This window comes from Muntiacus reevesi, chromosome 1 (genome assembly GCF_963930625.1).
Source record: "Muntiacus reevesi chromosome 1, mMunRee1.1, whole genome shotgun sequence".
Classification (NCBI taxonomy): Eukaryota; Metazoa; Chordata; class Mammalia; order Artiodactyla; family Cervidae; genus Muntiacus; species Muntiacus reevesi.
The window spans coordinates 22,883,195-22,906,326 of record NC_089249.1 but is presented as its reverse complement, the minus strand read 5'-3'; the positions used below and the strand labels follow the sequence as shown (position 1 = coordinate 22,906,326).

Here is a 23,132-nt window from a genome sequence, read left to right as displayed (position 1 = left end):
CAGTTGATGTTAGTTATCAGAAAGAGCTAGAGCTATGACAAAATATTAAGGGTCCATCTCAAAATATAACTTCAGGACATTATAAATCTCAATACAGTGCAGTTTGGAAGAAACTAAAAACTGACCCTGAGACCATATACATACATTTTTAACCCCTAAGTATACAGGGTATTGAGTCAGTTTTGGGAATATCAGAGATGTAAAGAGCAAAGACATTGCATTGCCAAGTGAGCCCTATTTTCACAGCAAGGTGGCTGTGACTTTTGCCACTTTGAAGCTCCTGTAGCTGCTCACCTTTGTGGAAGAGTGCAGACATGGGAGTGTTTATATCACCAGGGGGAAACAATTGTTGATCTAACCAATTGTTGAAGAAGCTGATGGCATTTAGAATACTAAGGTAAAAATTGGGAGTGCACAGATATGTTTTGTTTGGTGTATGTGTGTTGACACATAAATTTTTAAAAATTGTGATATGATTGACATGTAAACATTATATTAATTTCAGTTGTGTAACATAATGATCTGATGTGTATGCATTGGGAAATAATCACTCCAATAAGTCTACAACACTTAACATCTGTCACTACACAGTTATAATTCTTTCTTATGATGAGAACTATTAAGATTTCCTATTAAGATTTTCTCCATTCCCTGGAGAAGGGAATGGCAACCCACTCCAGTATTCTTGCCTGGAGAATCCCATGGACAGAGAAGCCTGGTGAGCTACAGTCCAGCCGTGCAGAGTCAACATAACTGAGCAACTAACTCTTTCTTTCTTTCACTTAGTAACTTTCACACTTTATAAATATATACTATAGTATTATTACCTATAATCACTTTGCTGTACTTAACATCCCCGTGACTTAGTTTTAACTGGAAGTTTGTACCTTTTGATCACATTTACCCATTTCACCCCCCGCCCCCCACCACCTCTGGCAACCACTGGTCTGTTTTCTATGACTTGTTTGTTTTTGTTTTAGATGCCACTTACAAATGAGATCGTGCGCTGTTTGCTTTTTCTCTGACTTATTTTACTTAGCAAAGTTCATTCATGTTGTTGCAAATAGCAGGATTTCCTTCTTTGTTTTTAATGGCTAAATGATATTCCTCTGTGTGTGTGTGTGTATTTTATTTATTTATTTTATTTTATCTGTTCATACACTTGTGGGCATTTAGGTTATTTCCATTTCTTGGCTATTTGAAATAATGCTGCAGCGAACATGGTGATACATATATCTTTTCAGTTCAGTGTTTTTGTTTCCTTTAGATAAATACCCAGAAGTAGAATTGCTGGGTCATAGCTCTATTTTTAATTTCTAGAGGAATTTCCATACAGTTTTTTAAAATAGTGGCTGCACCAATTTACATGCCCATCAGCAGCATATGAGGGTTTCCTTTCCTTCACATGCTCAACAACATTTATTTTTTGTCTTTTTGGTAATAGCCATTCTAACAGGTGTGTGGTAATATGTTGTGGCCTTGATTTGTTTTTTTCCCAGTGATTAGGGGTCTTCCCAGGTGGCACAGCAGTAAAGAATCCATCTGCCAATGCAGGAGACACAGGTTCAATCCCTGGGTTAGAAAGATTCCTTGGAGGAGGAAGTAGGAACTCACACCAGTGTTCTTTGGAGAAGGTAATGGCACCCCACTCCAGTACTCTTGCCTGGAGAATCCCATGGATGGAGGAGCCTGCTGGGCTGCAGTCCATGGGGTCGCTAGGAGTCGGACACGACTGAGTGACTTCACTTTTACTTTTCACTTTCATGCATTGGAGAAGGAAATGGCCACCCACTCCCGTGTTCTTCCCTGGGGAATCCCAGGGACGGGAGAGCCTGGTGGGCTGCCGTCTATGGGATCGCACAGAGTTGGATACGAAAGTGACTTAGCAGCAGCAGCAGCAGCCAGTGTTCTTGCCCATGAGGTTGTGGAGAGTCAGGTACTACTGACTACACAAAACAGCACACTGATTAGTGATGTTGAGCCTTTTTTCATGTCCTTATTGTCCATTTGTATGTCTTCTTTGGAAAAATATCTACTTGGCTTTTAAGTTCATTTTTATTTATTTATTTTTGTCTATGTCATGTGGCTTGTGGTATCTTAGTTCCCCCACCAGGAATGGGACCTGACCCTTGGCAGTGTAAGCCTGGAGTCTTAATCATTCGACTGCCAGGGAATTCCCCAAAGTTCATTTTTAAATCAGGTTATGTGTGTGTGTGTGTGTGTGTGTGTGTGTGTGTGTGTGTGTTGTCTTTTGTTGTTTGTTATTGAGTTGTCTGAGTTCTTTGTATGTTTTGTATGTTAGCCTCTAATTGGATTTTTTTTTTTAATAAAGGCATTTAATTTATTTTTCAAAAAATATTTTTGCTAGAAGGTTTGAGTAATTTTACATGATCACAATCTTTAAATAAATTTTTTCTGACCAAAAGGTACCATTTAAGTGGACAGCTTGTCTAGATCTGCTTTTGTTAACACCCAAATACAATTAGCACGTCTGATGGTATTCCGTAGGTCTTCTTAAATTATCTACAGGCCAGGAGGCAGAGCCTAGCACATAACAAAGTATGTGCTTTATAACTGCTGAACTGCTTTTTAGTTCAGTTTCATAGCAATTAAGCAGAGCAGGTAGTTAATATATCTAATTCACACTATTAACACACTGGTTCTTGACTGAAGGGTCTGATCCATGCAGAGCTCTCAGTTATTCCTTCTAACCCAGGAAGTAGTAAACCACAGCTGCAGAGAAAGGGGTCAGCTCTCCTTAGGCTAGTGCTGGTGATGTCTTAGGTCTGTTCCTTTGTTACAACTATGAATTCAAGGTGGCCAGTGTTAATTATATTCAGTGATACGTAGAAAATAAAAAGCAAAGCCAAAAAAAAGATTTGGGGACTGCTGGCAGCAAGCAGCTGCTGCTTCTCCCTTTCTTAAGAGAAGACTGCTTCTCTATGATTGAGAGAACTGAAAGTGAAAGTGAAGTCACTCAGTCGTGTCTGACTCTTTGCGACCCCATGGACAGTAGCCTACCAGGCTTCTCCGTCCATGGGATTTTCCAGGCAAGAGTACTGGAGTGGGCTGCCGTTTTCTTCTCTGGGATAAATGGTTTGAAAATATATTTTCCCATTCCATAGGTTCCTTTTTCACCTTATTTATGTTTTCCTTTGCAGTGCAGAAGCTTTTTAGTTTTTTGTACTCCTCCTTGTTTATTTTTGTTTTAGTTGGCTTTGATTTGGTGTCAAATCCAAAAAAATCATCACCCATACCAGTGTCTAGGAGCTTACGGTTTGTTTTTCTTCTAGGAGTTTTACATTTTCAGGGCTTATATTCAAGTCTTTAACCCATTTTTCAGCTGATTTTTGCTTGTTTGTTTGTTTAGTGTAAGATAGTAGTGCAGTTTTATGCTTTTGCATGTGGCTGTCATGTTTCCCAACACCATTTGTTGAAGAGACTATCCTTTCCCCATTTTATATCCTTGTCGTCTTTGTTGTAAATTAATTGTCCATATATGTGTAGGTTTATTTCTGAGCTTTCTGTTCCATTGGTCTGTGTATTTGTTTTTAAAACAGTGGCTGCACCAATTTACATTCCCACGAACAGCATATGAGAGTTTCCTTTCCTCCACATCCTGCACAACATTTATTTCTTCCCTTTTTGGTAGTAGCCATTCTAACAGGTGTGAAGTGATATCTTTTATGGCATCATCTTATTGTGACTTGAGGGATCTCAGTTACTCCTTGACCAGGGGAATTGAACCAGGGCCATGGTAGTGAAAGCTCAGAATCCTAATCACTAGGCTGCCTGGGAACTCCCAGATTATTACAACTTTTAAACATAGTTGGAAATCAGGAAACATGTATGATGCCTCTCCTCTAGTTTTTTTCTTTGTCACAATTGCTTTAGCTATCCTATTTATAAATTTTAAGATTATTTACTCTGTTTCTTTGAAAAATGTTATTGGAATTTTGATAAGGATTATATTGAATTTGTAGATTACTTTGGGTAGTATGGATATTTTAGAATTCTTGATTCTTTTAATCCATGAGCACAGACTATCTCTACTTGTATCTTCAATTTTTTCATCAGTGTTCCATAGTTTTTAATGTACAGGTCTTTTACCTTCTTGATTAAGTTTATTCTTAGGTATTTTATTCTTTTGAAGCAATTGTAAATGGGATTGTTTTCTTAATTTCTCTTTCTGATAGTTCATTATTATGGTATAGAAACAAAAACTATTTTGCATATTGACTGTGTATCCTACAAATTTACTGAATTCATTGATTACTTCTAACTGTTTTTCCTGGAGTCTTTAGGGTTTTCTTCATATAATATGGCAAATAGTAACAGTTTTACTTTACTTTCTAACTTAGATGCCTTTTTCTTATCTAATGGTCTGGCTGGAACTTCCAATGTTTTGTTGAGTTGAAGTGTCAGGAGTAGGCACCCTTGTCTTGTTTCTAATCTTAGAGGGAAAGCTTTTACCATTTTACCATTGAGTATGTTAGTTGACAGCTTATCATATATAACTTTATTAAGTTGAGGTATGCTCCCTATTTTACTCACTTCGTTGAGTTTTTTTTTTTTTAATTATGAATGGATATTGAATTGGATATTGAATGTATTTCTTGCATGTATTGAGATAGTCATCTGATTTTTATCCTTCATTTTGTTACTGCGTTGTGTAACAGAGCCATCCTTGTATCCCTGGAATAAATCCCATTTGATCATGGTATATGATCCTTTTAATGAATTTTGAATTCAGCTAGCTGTGATTCTGTTGAGGATTTTTGCATCTATGTTTTTGTGGGATATAAGCCTACAATTTTCTTCTCTTGTGGTGGTCCTGCCTGGTTTTGGTATCAGGTAATGCTGGCCTTGTAAAATGAATTTTGAATTATTCCCTCCTCCTCTTTCTTGGAAGAGTTTGGGAAGTTCAGATCAGTCACTCAGTTGTGTCCAACACTTTGTGACTCCATAAACCGCCCCACGCCAGGCCTTCCTATCCCATCACCAACTCCCGGAGTTTACCCAAACTCATGTCCATGGAGTCGGACATCCAACCATCTCATCTTCTGTCGTCCCCTTCTCCTCCTGCCTTCAATCTTTCCGAGCATCAGGGTCTTTTCAAATGAGTCAGCTCTTCACATCAGGTGGCCAAAGTATTGGAGTTTCAGCTTCAACATCAGTCCTTCCGTGAACACCCAGGACTGATCTTAAGATGGACAGGTTGGATTTCCTTGCAGTCCAAGGGACTCTCAAGAGTCTTCTCCAGTAGCACAATTCAAAAGTTTCATTTCTTCGACTCTCAACTTTCTTACAGTCCAACTCTCATATCCATACCTGATTACTACCTTCAGGTTTCTCAAGAGGCAGGTCAGGTGGTCTGGTATGCCCATCTCTTTCATAATTTTCCAGTTTATTGTGATCCACACGGTCAAATACAGCTTTGGCATAGTCAATAAAGCAGAAATAGATGTTTTTCTGGAGCTCTCTTGCTTTTTTGATGATCCAGCGGATGTTGGAAATCTGATATCTGGTTCCTCTGCCTTTTCTAAAACCAGTTTGAACATCTGGAAGTTCATGGTTCACGTATTGTTGAAGCCTGGCTTGGAGAATTTTGAGCATTACTTTACTAACGTGTGAGATGAGTGCAATTGTGCGGTAGTTTGAGCATTCTTGGGCTTTGCCTTTCTTTGGGATTGGGATGAAAACTGACCTTTTCCAGTCCTGTGGCCACTGCTGAGTTTTCAAATTTGCTAACATATTGAGTGCAGCACTTTCACAGCATCATTGTTTAGGATTTGAAATAGCTCAACTGGAGTTCCATTTCCTCCACTAGCTTTGTTTGTAGTGATGCTTCCTAAGGCCCACTTGACTTCACATTCCAGGATGTCTGGCTCTAGTTTGGGAAGGAGGAATGTTAATTAGTTTTTTTCCATTTATTTTTATTAGTTGAAGGCTAATTACTTTACAGTATTGTAGTGGTTTTTGCCATACATTGACATGAATCAGCCATGGATTTACATGTGTTCCGCATCCCGATCCCCCCCTCCCATCTCCCTCCCCATCCCATGCCTCTGGGTCTTCCCAGTGCACCACCCATGAGTACTTGTCTCATGCATCCAACCTGGGCTGGTGATCGGTTTCCCCCTTGATAGTATACTTGTTTCAGTGCTGTTCTCTCAGAACATCCCACTCTCGCCTTCTCCGACAGAGTCTAAAAGTCTGTTCTGTACATCTGTGTCTCTTTTTCTGTTTTGCATGTAGGGTTATCGTTATTATCTTTTTAAATTCCATATATATGCGTTAGTATACTGTATTGGTCTTTATCTTTCTCGCTTACTTCACTCTCTATAATGGGCTCCAGTTTCATCCATCTCATTAGAACTGATTCAAATGAATTCTTTTTAATGGCTGAGTAATGTTCCATAGTGTATATGTACCACAGCTTCCTTATCCATTCGTCTGCTGATGGGCATCTAGGTTGCTTCCATGTCCTGGCTATTATAAACGGTGCTTCGATGAACATTGGGGTACACGTGTCTCTTTCAGATCTGGTTTCCTCGGTGTGTATGCCCAGGAGTGGGATTGCTGGGTCACATGGCAGTTCTGTTTCCAGTTTTTTAAGGAATCTCCACACTGTTCTCCATAGGGGCTATATTAGTTTGCATTCCCAACCAGTGTAAGAGGGTTCCCTTTTCTCCACACCCTCTCCAGCATTTATCGCTTGTAGACTTTTGGATAGCCGCCATCCTGACTGGCGTGTAATGGTACCTCATTGTGGTTTTGATTTGCATTTCTCTGATAATGAGTGGTGTTGAGCATCTTTTCATGTGTTTGTTAGCCATCTGTATGTCTTTTTTGGAGAAATGTCTGTTTAGTTCTTTGGCCCATTTTTTGATTGGGTCATTTATTTTTCTGGAATTGAGCTGCAGGAGTCGCTTGTATATTTTTGAGATTAATCCTTTGTCTGTTGCTTCATTTGCTATTATTTTCTCCCAATCTGAGGGCTGTCTTTTCACCTTGCTTATAGTTTCCTTTGTTGTGCAAAAGCTTTTAAGTTTCATTAGGTCCCATTTGTTTATTTTTGCTTTTATTTCCAATATTCTGGGAGGTGGTTCATAGAGGATCTTGCTGTGATTTATGTCGGAGAGTGTTTGCTATGTTCTCCTCTAGTTTTATAGTTTCTGGTCTTACATTTAGATCTTTAATCCATTTTGAGTTTATTTTTGTGTATGGTGTTAGAAAGTGTTCTAGTTTCATTCTTTTACAAGTGGTTGACCAGTTTTTCCAGCACCACTTGTTAAAGAGGTTGTCTTTTTCCCACTGTATATTCTTGCCTCCTTTATTGAAGATAAGGTGTCCGTAGGTACATGGATTTATCTCTGGACTTTCTATTTTGTTCCATTGATCTATATTTCTGTGTGCCAGTACCATACTGTCTTGATGACTGTGGCTTTGTAGTAGAGCCTGAAGTCAGGCAGGTTGTTTCCTCCAGTTCCATTCTTCTTTCTCAAGATTACTTTGGTTATTCGAGGTTTTTTGTATTTCCATACAAATTGTGAAATTATTTGTTCTAGTTCTGTGAAAAATACTGTTGGTAGCTTGATAGGGATTGCATTGAATCTGTAGATTGCTTTAGGTAGTATACTCATTTTCACAATATTGATCCTTCCAGTCCATGAACATGGTATATTTCTCCATCTGTTTGTGTCTTCTTTGATTTCTTTCATCAGTGTTTTATAGTTTTCTATGTATAGGTCTTTTGTTTCTTTAGGTAGATACACTCCTAAGTATTTTATTATTTTGTTGCAGTGGTGAATGGTATTGTTTCCTTAATTTCTCTTTCTGTTTTCTCATTGTTAGTGTATAGGAATGCAAGGGATTTCTGTGTGTTGATTTTATATCCTGCAACTTTACTATATTCATTGACTAGCTCCAGTAATTTTCTGGTAGAGTCTTTAGGGTTTTCTATGTAGAGGATCATATCATATGCAAACAGTGAGAGTTAGGAAAAGAAGTGTCTTTTCCTAACTGGATTCGTTTTATTTCTTTTTCTGCTCTGATTGCTGTGGCCAACACTTCCAAAACTATATTGAATAGTAGTGGTGAGAGTGGGTACCCTTGTCTTGTTCCTGATTTCAGGGGAAATGCTTTCAATTTTTCACCATTGAGGATAATGTTAGCTGTGGATTTGTCATATATAGCTTTTATTATGTTGAGGTATGTTCCCTTTATTCCTGCTTTCTGGAGAGTTTTTATCATAAATGGATGTTGAATTTTGTCATAGACTTTTCCTCCATCTATTGAGATAATCATATGGTTTTTATCTTTCAATTTGTTAATTTATGTATTACAGTGATTGATTTGCAGATATTAAAGAATCCTTGCATTCCTGGGATAAAGCCCACTTGGTCATGATGTATGATCTTTTTAATATGTTGTTGGATTCTGTTTGCTAGAATTTTGTTAAGGATTTTTGCATCTGTGTTCATCAGTGATATTGGCCTGTAGTTTTCTTTTTTTGTGGCATCTTTGTCTGGTTTTGGAATTAAGGTGATGGTGGCCTCAGAGAATGAGTTTGGAAGTTTATCTTCTGCAATTTTCTGGAAGAATTTGAGTAAGATAGGTGTTAGCTCTTCTCTAAATTTTTGGTAGAGTTCAGCTGTGAAGCCATCTGGTCCTGGGCTTTTGTTTTCTGGAAGATTTCTGATTACAGTTTCAATTTCCTTGCTTGTGATGGGTATGTTAAGATCTTCTGTTTCTTCCTGGTTCAGTTTTTGAGAGTTATACTTTTCTAGGAATTTGTCCATTTCTTCCAAGTTGCCCATTTTATTGGCATAGAACTGCTGGTAGTAATCTCTTATGATCCTTTGTATTTCAGTGTTGTCTGTTGTGATCTCTCCATTTTCATTTCTAATTTTGTTAATTTGGTTCTTCTCTCTTTGTTTCTTAATGAGTCTTGCTAACGGTTTGTCAATTTTGTTTATCTTTTCAAAAAACCAGCTTTTAGCTTTGTTGATTTTTGCTAAGGTCTCTTTAGTTTCTTTTGCATTTATTTCTGCCCTGATTTTTAAGGTGTCTTTCTTTCTACTAACCCTGGGGTTCTTCATTTCTTCCTTCTCTCGTTGCTTTAGGTGTAGAGCTAGGTTATTTATTTGACTTTTTCTTGTTTCTTGAGGTAAGCCTGTAATGCTATGAACCTTCCCCTTAGTACTGCTTTTACAGTGTCCCATAGGTTTTGGGTTGTTGTGTTTTCATTTACATTTGTTTATATGCATATTTTGATTTCTTTTTTGATTTCTTCTGTGATTTGTTGGTTATTCAGAAGCGTGTTATTTAGCCTCCTTATGTTTGAATTTTTAATAGTTTTTTTCCTGCAGTTGAGATCTAGTCTTACTGCATTGTGGTCAGAAAAGATGACTGGAATGATTTCAATTTTTTTGAATTTACCAAGGCTAGCTTTATGGCCCAGGATGTGATCTGTTCTGGAGAAGGTTCTGTGTGCTTTTGAGAAAAAGGTGAAATGTCCTATAGATATCAATTAGGTCTAGCTGGTCCATTGTGTCATTTAAAGTTTGTGTTTCCTTGTTAATTTTCAGTTTAGTTGATCTATCCATAGGTGTGTGTGGAGTATTGAAGTCTCCCACTATTATTGTGTTATTGTTAATTTCCTCTTTCATACTCATTAACATTTGCCGTACATATTACGGTGCATATAGATTTATAATTGTTATATCTTCTTCTTGGATTGGTCCTTTGATCATTATGTAGTGTCCTTTATCTCTTTTCACAGTCTTTATTTGAAAGTCTGTTTTTCTGGTATGAGTATTGAGACTCCTGCTTTCCTTTGGTCTCCATTTGCGTGAAATATTTTTTTCCAGCCCTTCACTTTTATTCTGTATGTGTCCCTTGTTTTGTGGTGGGTCTCTTGTAGACAGCATATATAGGGGTCTTGTTTTTGTATCCATTCAGCCAGTCTTTGTCTTTTGGTTGGGGCATTCAACCCATTTACCATTTAAGGTAATTATTAACAGGTATGGTCCCTTTGCCATTTACTTTGCTGTTTTGGGTTCGCATTTATACAGCCTTTCTGCATTTCCTGTCTAGAGAAGATCCTTTAGCATTTGTTGAAGAGCTGGTTTGGTGGTGCTGAATTCTCTCAGCTTTTGCTTGTCTGTAAAGCTTTTGAGTTCTCCTTCATATCTGAATGAGATCCTTGCTGGGTACTGTAATCTGGTTTGTAGATTATTCTCTTTCATCACTTGAAGTATGTCCTGCCATTCCCTTCTGGCCTGAAGAGTTTTCTATTGATAGATCAGCTGTTATCCTTATGGGAATCCCTTTGTGTGTTATTTGTTGTTTCTCTGTTGCTGCTTTTACTATTTGTTCTTTGTGTTTGATCTTTGTTAATTTGATTAATATGTGTCTTGGGGTGTTTTGCCTTGGGTTTATCCTGTTTGGGACTCTCTGGGTTTCTTGAACCTGTGTAACTATTTCCTTTGACATTTTAGGGAAGTTTTCAGCTATTATCTCCTCGAGTATTTTCTCATGGCCTTTCTTTTTGTCTTCTTCTTCTGGGACTCCTTTGATTTGAATGTTGGGGCATTTCACATTGTCCCAGAGGTCCCTGAGGTTGTCCTCTTTTCTTTTGGTTCTTTTTTTTTTCCCTCTCTGCTTCATTTATTTCCACCATTTTATCTTCTATCTCACTTATCCTATCTTCTCCTCCGTTATTCTACTGTTGGTTCCCTCCAGAGTGTTTTTGATCTCATTTATTGCATTATTCATTTTTAATTGACTCTCTTTTATTTCTTCTAGGTCTTTGTTAAACATTTCTTGCATCTTCTCAATCCTTGTCTCCAGGCTATTTATCTGTAACTCCATTTTGTTTTCAAGATTTTGGATCATTTTTATTATCATTATTCTAAATTCTTTTTCAGGTAGATTTCCTATCTCCTCCTCTTTTGTTTGGCTTGGTGGACATTTTTCATGTTTCTTTACATGTTGGGTATTTCTCTGCCTTTTCATCTTGTTTAGATTGCTGTGTGTGGAGTGACCTTTCTGTATTCTGGAGGTCTGTGGTTCCTTTTTATTGTGGAGGTTTCACCCAGTGGCTGGGGTTGGACTTTTGGCTTGTCAAGGTTTCCTGGTTGGGGAAACCTGCGTCAGTGTTCTGGTGTGTGGATCTGGATTTCTCCTGGAGTGCAATGGAGTGTACAGTGATGAGTTTTGAGATGGGTCTATGTGTTAGGTGTGACTTTGGGCAGCCTATATGTTGACGCTCAGGGCTATGCTCGTGCGTTGCTGGAGAATTTGCATGGTATGTCTTGCTCTGGAACTTACTGGCTCTTGGGTGGTGGTTGGTTTCAGTGTAGGTATGCAGGCTTTTGGATGATCTCTTATTACTTAATGTTCCCTGTAGTCAGGAGTTCTCTGGTGTTCTCAGGTTTTGGGCTTAAGTCTCTTGCCTCTGGCTTTCAGTCTTATTTTTCCAGTAGCCTCAAGGCTTCTCCAACTATACAGCACTGATAATAAACCTTCTAGGTTAATGGTGAAAAGATTCTCCCCCGTGAGGGACACCCAGAGAGGTTCACAGAGTTACATGAGGAAGAGGAGAGGGAGGAAGGAAATAGAGATGAGCAGGAGGAGAAAAAGGGGGACTCAAGAAGAGAGAGACAGATTTAGGCAGTACTCTGTTCCCTAAGTGTTCTCCGCAGCCCAGAACACCCACAGAGATTCACAGAATTGGATTGAGAAGAGAAGGGGGAGGGAGGAAATAGAGGTGATCTGGGGGAGAAAAAGGAGAGTCAAAATGGGGAAAGAGTAATCATCACACTCCTGAGTAAAAATGGGTACCGAATATTGGATTCTTAAATGTCCAAAATTGATATCAAATACTGAAAAACAAAGATTAATAATCTAGAGTAGAGATTAGACTCTTAAAAATACAATATGAAAAAGAAAAACACAGAAAATTAAGAAAGATATATGAACTTTGCTTTAAAAATAGGGTCTTTTTTTCCCCCCAAGGTTATAGTGAAATGAAAATGAAAATTAAGGAGTAATAGAGGACATTAAAGGAAATAAGAGAAAAAAAAGAAAAAAAATTTTTTTTAATTAAAAAGTAAAATTATATGAGAATGAAAATGAAAATTAAGGAGTAATAGAGGAGCAATAGAACACTTTAAAAGAAAATTAAAAAAAAGGAAAAAAAATTTTTCATTAAAAAATTGTAAAAATATATGATAATGAAAATTAAGGAGTAATAGAGGAGTAATAGGGAATTTTAAAAGAAAATAAAAGAAAAAAAATTAAACATTTTTTATTAATTAAAAAAAATAGTAAAAATATATCTAGGAATTTCTCTGGAGCTATTATGGGCAGTGTGGGTTCAGTTCAGTTTCAGATAGCTCCTTGTTCCAGCTTACACTTCTCTATATCTACAGGCCCCTTCCAGTGTCGTCGGTGTTACCTACATGGATTTTAATCTGTGCACAGGTCCCTTCTGAAGCGGCTCCCTTTTTTTATTTGGCTTCTCTTTGCCGGTCTCTTCAGTGTCTCATTTCCGCCCTAACACATGCGGGTGGAGGTGGTCTCTTGTTTAGGTTCACTTGTTCAGTCGTACTGTGGGGAGGGAGGGGTGCTGCAGACAAATCTCAGGGAGCGGGCCCTGAGTTGCATGCAGTTCCAGTTTTCAGGTTCTCCACAAAAGCGCAGACTTGGTTGGGCCTTCCTTTTGTGCCTTCCCCGCCTGAGCAGCTCAGGCAGCCAGGAGCTTGAGGAGCGCACTCTCCCCATGTACAGTGCGCCTTATCCCCTCCGCGGTCCCTGCCTCAGTTTCCACGCGTGCCCGTTGGGTGCACCTTGTGTCTGCTCTGGGGAGATGGTCTCTAGCCACGACCCTCCTGGCAGATGTCAACCATCCAGAATCTCAGGAAGTCTTTGCTTAGAAACTGGGAACCTGTTTGCAGTTTTGTAGGGGGTGCCGTCTCTTGCCCTTTTCCCCTCCCCCCTGCCTCCTGCCTCTGGCGGCGGATGGGCCGGTCCGCTGCTGGCAAGCTCTTCTCTGGAATTGCTCAGTCTTTCTTTTGTTCCTAAGCGATGCCGCCCGCTCCTCTCCGTTCAGCCCCCACTTGCTGGTGGTGGATGCGGGCGTCTGGGGTACTTTTCTGCTGGCAGTTGCTTTTAGGCATGTAATCTGTGGGTTTTATTTATTTTTCCTCCCAGTTAGGTTGCCCTCCAAGATTGGAAAACTTCCCCCAGACCCGCCAGTGCGAGGGTTTTCTGGTGTTTGGAAACTTCCTCTATTACAGCTCCCTTCCCGGGACGGGTCTCCGCCCTTAGCTCCTTTGTCTCTCTTTTTATCTTTCATATTTTGTCCTACCTCCTTTTGAAGACAATGGGCTGCTTTTCTGGGTGCCTGATGTCCTCTGCTAGCGATCAGAAGTTGTTTTGTGCAGTTTCCTCAGCGTTCAAATGTTCTTTTGATGAATTTGTAGGGGAGAAAATGGTCTCCCCATCCTATTCCTCTGCCATCTTAGCTCTTCAGTGTTTTATGAAAATATAAAGGAAAAAGGTAATCATTTTTGATGGCAGATCTGACTCTTAGGCTGAGGGAGTGAAAGCATATGTAGACAGGGGCCTCCAGATCAGGCAGGCAAGGGGACTTCAAGGACTCCTGCTCCAGCCAGGGTGTTTCAACCAAAGTGCCCATGCTGACCCAAGAAGAGACTGGGGTTCTTCCAAGGGGTCTGAGAGTGGTGGCTATAACCTTCACCCCATTTCCTGGGTTGCCATGTAAGCCCAAAGGCAAGACAAAAGCTATGGGGTGTGGGATGACCCAAGACAGCAAATCACAGGGACCCTATTGTGACTATGCAGAATGGATCATGGCTGGTTTTGCCCTGTTCCACGTTCCCAGTGGGAAAGAGACCACCAGTAGACTGGATTCAGGCCATTATTGCAGAACCTATACTAGGTATATTTCTCCCTTCTGTGTGTTCAAGTGTTCTCCTTGTCTTGTATTTGTAACTATTTTTAAAAATGCACTGAGTTTGGGTTAAAAATCAACCACCAAAATGCATCTTAACACAGATCTAAAGCCCAGAGGAGGAAAATCGGATTCGTCTGACACAGCAACTCCTGGATGACCTGTGTGCTTAAAATCCCTTCTCTGTTAAAAAAAAAAAAAATCCCTTCTCTGTACTAAACAGTGGGTTGATTTTCCTTTTACAATTAAAAAAAAAAAAAAGCTGAGTAATATTGGACAGGGGGACTTCCCTGTTGTTCAGATGGTAGAGAATCTGCCTGCAATGCAGGAGACCTAGGTTTGATTCCTGGGTTAGGAAGGTCCCTGAAAAAGGAAATGGCAACCCACTCCAGTATTCTTGCCTGGAGAATTCCATGGACAGAGGAGCCTGGTGGGCTACAGTCCATGGGGTTGCAAAGAGTTGGACAGGACTAAGTGACTACCACATGATATTGAACAGGAGTACCAGAAACTGCCTCATTGGAAACAAGAACTATTTACATTAAATAAAAACCCAGTTGTAGGCTGCATCTGCACATTTACAGCATGGTGAAGCACACTGTGACCAACCATGGAGACCGCGTCTGGCACTCACATCATAGGGTCACGTTTGCCACATGAGAGTAAAACGAGGGTAGAAGGAGGGAGTGAGAGGGGAGGAGGGAGTAAGAGGGAGGAGAGACGAGTACAGCTCATTTCTGGTGCTGGAGCTGATTGGACAGCCAGTCCAGTCCCTCGTAGACCCCTCCCTGCTGGTGGCACAGGTGGCCTGAATGTACCAATTCCTGTGGCGCAGTGTGTGTAGACCTAGCGTGTCTGTGATCTTGACTGCATTCATGGCATTGGGAAGGTCCTATTTGTTAGCAAACACGAGCAGAACAGTGTCCCTGAGCTTGTCTTCTGCTAGCATCTTCATGAGCTCCTTGTGGACCTCATTCACGTGCTCTGTGTCATTGCTGTCAGCCACAAAGATGAGACCTTGTGTGATTCGGAAGTAGTGGTGCCACAGAGGCCAGATCTTGTCCTGGCCACCCGTGTCCCACGCAGTGAAGCTGATGTTCTTGTATCTCCACATTGAAGTCTGTTAGTGGGAATGGTGGTCACCATTTCACCCAGCTTTAGTTTGTACAGGATGGTGGTCTTTCTGGCAGCATCTAGGCCCACCATGAGAATGCACACTTCTTTTTTGCCAAAAAGGCCCTTGAATAGGTTTGTAAAGATATTCCCCATGCTGTAGACAGGTGGGAGCAACACTGGCCAGAGAAGCCCTCTTCGGCCACAGGGCAGCTGCTGCTCGGAGGTGTTGGTTTCACTCGCCGGGCTTCTCTTTGTGCCGGCGGTTCTTGTTGCTCAGCACAGGCTCTAGTGCATGGGCTTCAGTTGGTGTGGCTCACGGGCTCAGTAGTTGTGGCACAGGGGCTTAGCTGGTTTCTCAGCGTGTGGGATCCACCCAGACCAGGGATAGAATCCATGTCCCCTGCATTGGCAGACAGATTCTGATCCACTGTGCCACCAGGGAAGCCCCTTGTGGCATTTCTAAAAGAGCTTCCTGCAAAGATCCACCTTGTCAACTACCAGGTGAAATAAAAGAACGTATTCTAGAGGAAATAATACCTACAGGACTGGGGAAAAAAAATGCCGCCAGAAAGTGTCGAGTCTGCTCTTCCGGGGCAGGATGCAGTGAACCATGGTGTGTGTGTGCTGGGTGTTCGTTCCCCTGCACAGAGGTACCTGTTGTACTGCTTGTCACACTTTAATGAAATACTAAAATGCTTTAGTGAGGCACGTACAAGGCTTCAAATAAGTACATGAAGTGCAATATAAGTTGGTGATATTTACTCAAATGGAGATGTTTCAATATTCTCTTACATAACAAATCATGGGCCACGGACTTTAGTTTCTACAAAAATCCCCCAGTGAGTAATGTGTTAAAGTCTATTTTGTCTGCTATAAGTATGGCCACCCGAGCTTTCTTTAGTTTCCATTTGCATGTGAATACCTCTTTCCATCCTTTCACTTTCTGTGTGTATGTTATGTTACATCTGAAGTGAGGCTCTTGTAGGCTCTGTATACATGGGTCTTTTCTTTTTTTATGATTTTAAGCACTCTATCTTTTATTTGAAGAATTTAGCCCATTTAACATTTAAAGTAATTTTTTTTTCATTTAAAGTAATTTTTGATAGATATGTATTTATTGACATTTTGTTAATTGTTTTCTGACTTTTATAATTCCTGTTCTTTTTTTTTCCTTTTCTTACTCTCATCCTTCTGTGATTTGATGGTTTTTATATAGTGGTATGTTTAGATTCCTTTTCTTTATCTTTTACATTTCTACTATAAGTTTTTGGTTTGTGGTTACCATGAAGTTTATTTAAAACTTATTTATAAGTCTGTTTTAAATTGATAATATAGTCTATTTTAATTTGATAACATCAGTATAGTGTTATAAAAAGCTTATATAAAGCTTTTATTCCCCTCCCTTGCTAATTGTTTTTACTACTTTTGTCTTTTATACTAGATTTACAAGTGATTAACCTACCGTCTTTACATTAGATTATTCTGAATTATACTATATATTTATTTTTATCAGTGAAATTCATACTTTGTTTCCCTGTTACTAACTCACTCCCTTTTGTTTCAACTTGCAGGAATCCCTTTAACATTTAAGGCCAGTCTAGTGGTGATGAACTCCTTCAACTGTTCCTTGTCTGGAAACTCTTACCTGTTCTTCCATAATGAAAGACAGCGTTGCTGGGTAGAGATTTCTTGGTTGGCAGTTATTTTCTTTCAGCACTTTGAATATGTTGTGCCACTCACTCCCTTCTGACCTGCAGTGTTTCTATTAAAAAATCTACTGATTTTGTGGGAGATTTTCCTTATACATAGTAAGTTGTTTTGTACTGCTATTTAAAAAATTCTCTCCTTGTCTTTAACTTTTGACATTTTAATTATAAATGGTTTGAGTCTCTTTCGGTTCATCTTATACTAACTCTCTGAACTTCTTGGATCTGAATGTCTCTTACGTCCCCAGCTTAGGGCAATTATCAGCCATTATTTTTTCAAGTTTTTTGCCCCTTTTTCTCTTTTTCTTCTGAATCTCCTATAATGTGAATGTTGGTCCACTTAATGTTGTCCTATAAGTCCCTTAAACTGTCTTTTTGCTGCTGATTAGATGAGTCCCAGTGCTCTGTGTTCAAGTTTACTGATTCTTCTGCTTCATGTAGTCTGTCGTTGAACTCTCTTTGGTACTTTCTTGTATTTTCTTTCTGTTGAAAATCTCTCTTTGTTCATCTGAGCAACTTTAGCATTTTTATGACTGTTAACTTGAACTTTTCAGATATATCACTGATCTGCATCTCATTAAGGCTATTTTCCTGAAGTTTTATCTTGTTCTTTTGTTTGGAACATACTCCTCTGTTTCTTTCTTTTCTGTGAGTCTCTATGGTGGTTTGGGTGCATTAGAATAAACAGCAACCTCTCCAAGTCTTGAAGAGTGGCCTTGTGTAGGAGATGAATTGTTCAACCTTGCCCTAGGTCTTGGTTGTCTCTCGAACCTCTGTGATTGTCCAAATAGCCTACCTTATTCTTAGTGGGTCCCATTAGTTTAGGTTGTCTAAGATCTATCAGTATCTCTAGAGGAGGATCTTAGTATCTAGGTTCAGCCCAGTTGGAAGCTAGAGGCTCAGGGAGCAGCTTTTGAAGTACATGCAAAAATCCCTTTTTCAGGGGGAAACTGGGACATGGGTGTTTCTTTCTGCTCGCTCTGCACTGTAACCTGGGAGGTTAGCCACAGTGAACCTATACAATCCCTCCAAGAACTCTTAGTTCACTCTGCCTTGTTCTCATGAATGCAAACCCTGTTTGCTTTCAAAGCTAGATGTTTTGGTGGCCTGTCTTTCAGGTGCAGGTCTTAGGAGTTGGGGCTGCCAGAGGTGGGGCTGTAACTCTTTGCTCCTCACAGAGAAGCTGAATGTTGTGAGTTCCCTCACGGTTGTGGGTTACTACCCCTGGGTGAGGTTTATGGTGAGACTGTGTCTCAGCCTCTCCAGCCTGTTTCAGTGTGGGTGTTTGTCATTTGCCTGATATGTAGGAGTTGCTCATCTAATTTTTTAGTTTCTTTCAGAGGGAATTGTTCTATCTGTGGCTGTAAATTCAGTGTGCCCATGATAGGAGGTGAGTTCAGGATCCTTCCATGTTGCTGTCTTGAATTGATATATACCACATACAGAAAGTGAAGAAGAACTAAAGAGCCTCTCGATGAAAGTGAAAGAGGAGAGTGAAAAAGTTGGCTTAAAACGAACAGTGAGAAAACTAAGATCATGGCATCTGGTCCCATCACTTCATGGCAAATAAATGGGGAAACAGTGGAAACAGTGATAGACTTTACTTTTTGGGGCTCCAAAATCACTGCAGATGGTGAATGCAGCCATGAAATTAAAAGATGCTTGCTCTTTGGAAGGAAAGTTATGACCAACCGACACAGCATATTAAAAAGCAGAGACATTACTTTGTCAGCAAATGCCTATCTAGTCAAAGCTATGGTTTTTCCAGTGATCATGTATGGATGTGAGATTTGGACTATAAAGAAAGCTGAGCACCGAAGAATTGATGCTTTTGAAGTGTGGTGTTGAGAATACTCTTGAGAGCCCCTTGGACTGCAAGGAGATCCAACCAGTCCATCCTAACGGAAATCAGTCCTGAATATTCATTGGAAGGACTGGTGCTGAAGCTCCAATTCTTTGGTCACCTGATGTGAAGAACTGACTCATTTGAAAAGACCCTGATGCTGGGAAAAATTGAAGGCAGGAGGAGAAGGGGACAACAGAGGATGAGATGGTTGGATGGGATCACTGACTCAATGGACATGAGTTTGAGTAAGCTCCAGGAGTTGGTGATGAACAGGGAGGCCTGGCATGCGGCAGTCCATGGGGTCGCAAAGAGTTGGACATGACTGAGAAACTGAACTGAACTAAAAAAAAAAAAAGAGTTGCCAGTGTTTAAAATTTGGTAGATCTTTTTTTTTTTTTTAATTTGGTAGATTTAAACATTGAAAAGCAGTAGCTGCAAAGGAGGAGACTAAGGTAGATAGTCAGAGTAACAAATTGAGGTTGAGATAGAATTTAGGAGAGGAATTTAAGTATTTTTTGTGACATTTAAGAAAGAAGAATAAAATGGCATAGTGGGTGATGGGGAACAACAGTCACATTGATATTGTTGAGAACCTAATTTATGACATAGAAAAATAACTTTAGAAATTCTATTAAAAGTCAAATCAAAATCATATGTTTTGAAATTAGAGATGAGACTTGTTGGTGAGAGCTAAGAGAGCCAAAATCCTTGTCATAGTTAATTGAGAAAGAACACTTGGAACAGAGGGACAAAGAATAGTCAGATAGTAAGCCAAAGTTTCCCACATCTTCATATTTCAGTTGCTGGGCAGAAATATTGAAAGGATTCACATAACCTGGGTAAATTTCTGAAATCTAAACTTTTACAAAACCCCAGAATTCTCCCAAGTGTCAAAATAGAAGGAAGGAGGAAAAAAAGATTTCCCGAAAGGGAAAGAGACTCAGATTGGCACCATACTTTCAATCTGCATCAGTAAATATTAGATGACATGGAGAAGTGTTTAAAATTTAGAGTTCCTGGGGGAATTAATTGTGATTATAAAATTCTGTATCCATTTGTACTATAACTATCCATCGAATGCACTGAAGCATAAATAACTGGACAATAAGAACAGAAAAAATTTCAAAAATTCTTTTATTTCCCACATATATGATATTGTGAAATAAAATTGGAATGTTACCTGAATTGCTTCCAGATATCTGTTATTGCTTGACTAATACTTTGAACTTTGTAGCAGAGCTGGGTTCTTAAGCTAGTATAAATCACTTGCACAGAAGGACAGAGTGGACAAAGGGACCAGTCTGTAACCTCTATCCAAGCTGTGTGTGGCTGTACCAAATGTCTGCTTAGGTATGGGAGGGAGGTGGAAATGTAAGTTCTTTAACTTCCTCATCAGTATACAATCATGTGCCACATTTGGAGGATTAAAAAATTGTTTTGAAATACTGAGAACATCAAAAAGATACAAAGAATATTAGGACAGCATTGTGTCTACCTCCCAGTTAAAGAAATAAAATATTAACTACCCAGATGAATATTCATTTTTCCCACAGAGACATAACCAATTTTTTGTATTTGGGGATTCTGGGAGGATGATAGCAATGGTAGAATAGTTTCTTAATCCTGTATGACTTTCCCATAAAAACAGAACATATAGGAAAACCCCAGATCCATGAACATTGATGAGAAAATTAGTTGACCTTGTTTTTCTCTACAAACCCTCACGTACCAGTGGTTTGGGAATAGACCACCAAGAGCTTCAATACCTGTGTATTAATATCTACTTAAGAAGAAGAAAGAAGCCATGGAATTTCAGATGTATGTGAGAATCAAAAAATAGCCGATCACTGGAAAGTCTGGAAGATGATTTTAAGAATGCCAGCTGAAACTGGGAGGCGTTTTGCGCACACTGATAGGAAGAAATTAGCAGTATTAAAAAATAAATAATAAATAATTACAAAGTGAAATCAATAAAATACAGATTTGATGCAAAAATCAATGTCATAGTCAATTGGGAAATTTGGTCAGAAAAAAGAACATAAAGGTAAAGAATTAGAAGTGAACAGTTTAAGTAGCTACATTAAGATTTTTAGTTGGCGTTTCAATGTCAAACTCTCAAAAATTAATAGGATGAATATACAGAGAAGTAGAAGCATATAGTAGACCTGAAAATCACGGTGAACCAATTCAACATAATAAAGATTTATACAGTTTTGACACAACGCAAATTCCTATTCAAGTTCCCATTGGCTGTAAACTAGGAGACACTGAAACATATCCAGGAGCGTAAAACAAGGTTCAAAAATTTTGTGGTCTAAAGGTATTGAATAGAGATAGTGAAGGACAGGGAAGCCTGGTGTGCTGCAGCCCATGGGGTCACAGAGTCAGAAATGACTTAGTGACTAAACAACAAAGGTATTGAAATCATACAGTCTATTCCCTTATCATTGTGGAATTATGTTAGAAATCAATATCAAAAGATATTTGAAAATAACACCTATTTTCAAGTGCAGAGTGACATTTACCAAGAGAAATTTTTGACTTAGCCATGGAAAACCATCAAGTTTTAAATTTGACCCACTTTATACACTCAACATTACTGTTCTCCATCATAGGGGACCTTTCTGGACAACAGGAATGGGCCCTTAACGTGTTCTGCCTTCTGATTGGATTTGGAAATGGGAAACCTAGACGGGACTTGGGGACTAAAGTCTGGGTATATTCTCCCCTGACTTGACTTCCTATGTGTAGGTGCTGGTTCTCCCTGAAAATCCTCATCCTTCTCTTGGAGCTTGTGGGTGATAGGAGCTGCTGTGTTGTTACTAGCCTGGGTTATTCCACTATCTTTTGTGATCCCCCTCATCCAAAACTTTGTAAATAGTCTGCTTGTAAATAAATTGTCCTTAAATTAATCTAACTTGAGTGGGCCATCTGTTTCCTGAAAACCCTTTCTGATACAGTAGATGAGCTTAGGGTTTTTGCCTTTGTAGAAAGTAAGAAATTAGAAGATGTAATGGTTTTGATTAAGAAGAAATACAGTACAGAAAAAATACTGTTACAGAAAAACATGAATTATCAACTTGAAAAAATAGCAAATTTTTCAATTTTATGTATCATATAAAAATGTATGATAGGGACAATGGGTTTATATATATTTGATAATTTACTGTTCATTAGTATTGTGTCTGTTAAATTTCCTCAGTGAGATCATTGTAGTGTGATTATATAGAAGAATGCTGTTTTCTTAGAGCTATGCCACAATATTTAGGGATGAAATGTCATGACATATTAACTAACACAAAAGAGACAGCAAAAGAAAAAAGTATGTGCATGTGTAAGAGACATAAAGCAAATATGTCAAAATGTTAATAATTGGTTAAGATATAGGGTACCTTTGTTAAGTTATATGGGTATTCACTTACTATTCTTGCAACTCTTGTGGCTTTGAAATTTTCAAAATAAAAAGTTAAGGGAAAGTATTCAGCATAATAAAAGATAAATACTTATATGGATAAAGATCTTTAAACTAATGAGAAACATAATATACCAGCATTTGAACAAGCAGATCACCAAAGGAGATATACAAAAGGTCCTTAAACAAAGTGATACTTGACTGAATAAAGAAATGCAAATGTAAGTGAACTGTCAGTGTTTATCCAAAAAAAGTATTTAAGATTCAAAAAAGTGGTAATGCCCAGTGCTGATGTGGGTGTAGCAGATTGAACATGAAGCACAGTGTGGTGCCTCCTATCTTGTAGTGTGTAGTCTGGCAGTATCTGTGAAAGTATAAAATCTGTATGTTCTTTAATCACAGCAGTTTCACTTAATGAACTAAATAAGTCTAATGAAAGAATAAGTGAGTATGGTTGTATGTACAAATCACGTTCATTGCAACATTGTAGCAAGACCCATTTATATGTCCATCAGTCAGGGTTTGGTTTTACATGCAAAATACTATTTAACTATTAAAGAAATTAATATATTGATATTGAATGATATCCCTGATTGTTAACAATAAAAATAAAAGTGAGTTAGAGAAAAATACACATAATACTATCTTATTTAGAGTAAAATATCTACATGTTATGGGCATAATTTATGTATACCAATATTATATGGGTTTTGAAAATACCTTATACACACACACACACACACACACACATACACACACACACATATATATATATATATATATACACACACCAATATTATATGGTTGGGAGAGTATCAGAAGAGGTGGGAAAATTATGGGCAAGTGGAACTTTTATATTCCCTTTTTTTGAATTACAGATTTTATTTTGTACTAGCATTTATATTCTTTTTGTACCTTTTTATTTTAAAGAAATAAAGATTGTATAATTGAAAATACAACTAATTTTATTTCATTTTAAAAGACTTTGCAATAATTAAAAAAAATTATATAGTATAGTCTTACTGAGTTGCAAAAAAATGTTAAGAAACTCATTTTGCTTTTGTGTAT

General features: G+C 38.6%; 1 protein-coding gene and 1 pseudogene across 5 annotated transcripts in view; one reads left to right on the top strand and one right to left on the bottom strand.

Annotated features, from left to right (window-relative positions):
• Positions 1-23,132, top strand: part of DNM1L (dynamin 1 like) — a 65,599-nt gene that overhangs the window by 8,119 nt on the left and 34,348 nt on the right. The gene's annotated exons all lie outside the window — the stretch shown is intronic.
• Positions 14,716-15,253, bottom strand: LOC136159435 (ADP-ribosylation factor 1 pseudogene; annotated as a pseudogene).